Source organism: Apis florea, unplaced genomic scaffold (assembly GCF_048593485.1).
Source record: "Apis florea isolate Af1SG1 unplaced genomic scaffold, ASM4859348v1 contig_3078_pilon, whole genome shotgun sequence".
In the NCBI taxonomy this organism is placed as follows: Eukaryota; Metazoa; Arthropoda; class Insecta; order Hymenoptera; family Apidae; genus Apis; species Apis florea.
The window spans coordinates 1,600,901-1,606,900 of record NW_028256702.1 but is presented as its reverse complement, the minus strand read 5'-3'; positions in this window follow the sequence as shown (position 1 = coordinate 1,606,900).

Genomic DNA, 6,000 nt, shown 5'->3' with positions numbered 1-6,000 from the left:
TATTTGTTTTATATGAATAATTTTATATGATATTTTTTTAATTAATAGTATAATTAATTACGACAAATAATCATTTTATGATAAATCTTAATAATAATCAATATAAATAATATAAATTAAATCAAATAAAAATCAAAAATGGAGAAATATTATGATATAGTCACCATGGTTAATTGTAACATTAATTCCTTAATAGTGAATACACAAGGTTTTCTTTAGACAAATGCAAAAAGATAATAGATAGATATTCATTTACTTATTATTTATAAGTTAACAGGAGAAATCAAAATAGAAAAACAAGATCAATATTATCATAATTTTTAATTTAAATCAACATTAATTTTTTAAAGAACATTAAATGATACTTAATATCTATTGAATATAAAAAAAATAAGTAACATAATATAAAATAGTTTACAACGATCATAAATATATTTGTCTGAATATTCAGAAACTTTATTCCATTCTTAATAATTTGAGCATTGAATCGGATCTTTATTCGTTTTTAATTGTAACATCAGTTTCTAAAATATTAAATATAATCGAAGAAATTTATATCATAGAAAGAATCAAATTTTATTGATCTCTTTTGATTGGAATATTTGTTATATTTCACAAGAAAATAATCAAAATCAAAAAAGATATTTGTAATATGCAAACATAGAGTTGAGATTTTTTTTTTTCAAGTATAATAAGAGACAATGTTGTGTCAAAAGTAGAGGATAGCAAACTAAGAAAATAATATGTTTGAAATTGATTATATAAAAAAGAAAAAACAAACAACGAATTAAAATAATATAAATATAATATAATACAGTGTGTAATACAATTGTTGTATTAGTAATATGATATACTTCTAGCCATTATAGTTTATTAAATATAATACTTTTTTTTTTATTATATAACAAAATATCACTTTCGAATGAAACAATTGATTATTTTGTATATGTAAACGTGATTAAAATATATAAAAATCTCGTTTTTCGTTTTATCTTCCTTCATTATTTTTTGTAGACAATATGTAATTTAACTTTAAAGATATCGCTAATTTCTGGTTAAATGGTATTTCTGTCAATAGAAGAATTTCATTATTTTAATTTTTTATCGAATTAAATTATAATAATAAATGAAAATAAAGCAAAGTATGAAATTTATTTTCAAACATATTATATATTTTTATTTTTATATATATTTATATGAAATATGGAAATATTTTTTTTATTGATATCGAAAAGTGAGTTTTTTTTTCTAAATGTGTTTTTTGCATGTATAGATATTATTAGGATATATGAATTTAAATTATGATTTTTTATCGTATGTAAAAAATTTATAATTTTAAATATATAACGAGTGTATGATATACTAAGTATATAATATTTTTTAACTATTTAATATGTTGTTTTTAAATATTTATAATATTTATAACATCTTCTATTATTTTTGAATCTCAGTCTATCTTATCTATTAATTATTATATCATTATATAATATTATACAATATAATTTATATAAAAGATGATTATCAAGGTATATTTTTCTCATAGTAATTACAGATAGAATAAACAAAGAGAAATAATAAATGATTCTAGATATATCGAATAATTTTATAATAAAAATAAGAATTAAATATCATAACATTTTATTATTCTAATTTTATTGTACTTTGATATATTTTAGGTTTTCTTTTTTCGTAATTTGAATTATTTATTTATTTCTTATTTGTTTATAAAAAAATAAAATGGAAAAATATATTTATAAAAATATATTATAAAATTCTATTGTATTATATTATATATATTATTATCTGTATTATATTATATATATTATATATTCACTATATATACTATTTTTTTTTTCATTAAATATAAGATAAAATAAAATTGATAAATTTAAATTAATTTGTGAAGAGGCAACATAATAATGGTTTCCTTTTAATATTTTTTTTGAAGTTATTAAGTTTTGTTTTAAGTTTGAAGTTTAAAGTTTCTTGTACATATTTTTAACTTATTACATCTAAACAGAATAATACTAATAATACTGTTAGGATATTGCTTAGTTTTTAAAATATTTTAAAATTAAAAAAGAAAAAATGAACAAATGAATAATGAAAATAATGAACGATAAAAAGGAAAAAATAATTAAAAATTTTATAATAAAGTTTATATAAAATATAAAAAAATTTTTGAAGTAATCAAATTTACAAACGCTATTATAAAATAAAAATATATATATTAATTTAATGTAACATGGATAATATTATATTTTATAGAATAATTATAAGGAAATTATTAAAAATGATTAAAAACAAGATATTATAGCAATAATAACATTACAATGGATAAAAAAAATAAAAATTTAGATTTTCAATATTTATATTTACAAGATGTTGAAAATTATTCGAAAACTATATTTGAAAAAATTTTTTTTATTTATGGGTCTCATAAATGATGTCTTAAAAAAAAATTTTTTAAGAATTGAAAAAGACTTTTTTTTTCTATTTTTATTTCTTCATAAGAAATTCACTTCTTATCAATTTGTAGCCACAAATAATGGGACATTCTATCTGCTTACATTCTATGAATTATGAAACATTTATTAATTTTAAATATAAGTTTATAAATTTATTAATAGTTAATCTTTATTATTGAATTTATATTTTTTTTATTAATTTAAATTTTTGTTTTAATATTCTTCATATAATTATGATAATCTGTTACGATTTTTTTTCCTCTAATTCTAAATCATACATTCTTATAAAAAAATGAAAATATTTATAATTAAATTTAAAAATTAAAAATTAAAAGTTATATTTTTGTTTAAATTAAAGAAATCTTTTTTAAATTCTAGAACTAAAATTCTAGAACTATTTATTTATTACTCTAATACATTTTTTATATCTTAATATAACCATATATTATTTGTTTAAACAATTTTTTTGTTATTGCTATTGATTTATGCATCAAAGTTTTATATTCAGATTATTGAAATATAATTTTCTTACAATACAAATGTTTATTATATCAATATACATTACAATTATTTCTCCATAATGTAAAAGATGATTCAGTAATTTATGGTCATGTAGAGAAATTAAATTCGATAGAAAGAGAGAACAAAAGAAAAAAAGGAAGCAATACCTTTTAAAACAGAGTGCAATTCGGTATGGAGACGAATCGATATTAAAAAAATTAGAAGCTATTTCGCGGTGATTGTAGAAACTAACAAGAGGTTTTCTTCAAGGATCTTGGCAGGGATCGCGTGATGGCCTACAGAAGCATCAAGCCGCTCTCTCTTTCTACCTTGTCGTTCTTACTTTTCGACGTAGTATCTCCTGCATACCGTTCTGCTTTTTTTCCGCTCGCCAATTCGACCAATAGACCCTCAGAGAACCCGATCCATAATCCATGCACGCATAGGGACCTGTCTTCCCATCGAATCGATGGAAAAGAAACCTTCGTCTCTTTTCTGGTATATACAACCATTACGAAACAAATTCTATGCTAAATTCTGCGAATTCTTTTCTTAATTTCACTCCTATACTATAATTTTATTCTCCGCTTCGCTATTGATGTTTATTTTTTCGATATGGGCATGTCTCTTTTAAATGATGACAGAGGGCTATTTGAAAAATATATACTTTGCTTTGCAAAGTGATAATTGTTATTTTGGCAAATGATTATCACGTTTGCTCTTGTTACGTGTCGAGAGTTATATTTTATTTTCTCTTTGAGAAAAGAAATTATAGAGGATAGAAAGATACATCTTGTTGAAGTATTAGGTATTATTCATTTTCTGCAAAAATTAGCCATCGAAATTATGTTTTTATAAAAATTATTAGTTTAAAAGTGCTCTCAATTATAATCAATAATGATAATTAAAAAATAATTAAAGAATTATTAAGTGGTAATTGATTGACAATTTTATCATTAACAGTATATGATTGAATTATTTTTTAATTATTTCAAAAATTTTAAAGATTAATCAATTCAAAAATTCTCAAGAATTTCAATTGAAAGTTTGGAATTTTTGAAATATTTAAAATATTTAATATCTACGATCGAGTGAATAGATGAAAAATTAATTTTTTTTGAGATTTTTATAAATAATTATAAGATGATCAATTAAAAGAAAGAAAAAGAAAAGAAATGACACATCGTTCACATTTTTTATTTTTAATATTAAAATTAAAATTAAAGAAATTAAAAAAAATTAAAATATTGGAATTAGAAATTATTTTATAATAAAAATAAATATATTTCATTTCATAAAATTCATATTATGTCTTTTAGATAAAAGATATAAGAAAATATATAAAAATTTTATTAGTAACTAACTATCGTTCAAAAAATATAAACTCACAAAATTTGCTATTTTCGAATAAGATTTTTTAAAAAAATACATATTAATAGATGATAGGCGCACCATTTTATATTCGAATGATAAAAATTAAAATTGAACATTGCATGAAATAAAATGTAAATATTTATATCTAACAATTTTTGACATATTTTTAATATAATTTTAATATTTATATTATTTCTTAATATTGTAATTATGAATGAGAATTTGCAATATTTTTTCTATAATTCTTTTTTTCTTTCAATTAAATATAGTAATCAAAAAAAGTACTAAACATATATATTTATGATATTTATGATACTTATTATGATAATGAAAAAAATACCATGCAAATTTTGTTAAATTAAAAAAGAATAGATATACTTTTTGTGGCCTTATTTTATTTGGCGAGAATGGAGAAAATAAAAATATAAGATATTTTTTTTATTTTTTGATATTTATTGAATTCAAAATAACTATATATTAAAAAATCAAATTATTATAATAATAATTTAATTTTTAGAAAATGTCATAAATTTCAAGGATTTCGTAAATGTTTTATTTTATGTAAATTAAAATATAATTGGAAAAGTAGGAATTCAAAGAATTAATAATATGAAATACTGTAATATGAAATACTGTTTGAAACAGATAAGTTATAAAATTATGTTAAAATATTAATAAATAAATTTTAATGACATGCAATTATTAAATATATTCTAATTATTTAATTTATTATATTATAAAAGTATAAATTTCATTTTTTGTATTATCATAATGAATATATAATAAGCGACAAACATTAGATTGATAGTTTTAAATTTTAGATTTCTTAAATTTTTCTTTTTTTAAATTTATTTTTGACATTTGAACGAATAATTGAAATCTATTTTATTAATAAATTTCAATTTTTATATATAAATATATTTTATATTATATATATTTTATTATATATGCCATTAACTCACCATCTTATTTCTTACATTATAATCAAACAACATAATCAAAAATAATACATATTTACAACACTCATCGATATTTTATTATTATTAATATTATATTATTTTACTATAATTATCGTACAATAACTTAATTTCTTTTTTGAAAATCAGAAATTAGTTAATAATAAAATCAATTAATAATCAAAAATAAATCAGAATTCATTGAAATATTTATATTATATATTACTTTGGTAAATGATATATGATAAATGTAATTATTTCATTGCTTAAATTTTAATGAGTTTAATAGATACATATTCGATAAACTTTAATCTTCTTTCTGTGATTATTTATTTTAAAATTTTTGTGTTTAAAGTAAAGTAATACTATTATAAATAGTATTACAGTATTTATAAATATAATATATAATATATAAAAAGACATATTTTATTGATTAAAGTTTAGCTTTTATGTATTTAAAAAAACAATATTTCATATTCATAATAGATAAATATTATACATATAATACATATGTTATACATATATTTTGTCTTATTTTTTATCATTATACATAAAAAGATAATAAAAAAATTTCGGTATAATACGACCTTTTTAAAATTTTTTCAATTTTCATTTGTGTGATTTGTTTGATTAAATGAAAAATTTAAAACTAATATTTTTAAATTAATAATAATATAATATATTATAATATATAACAATGA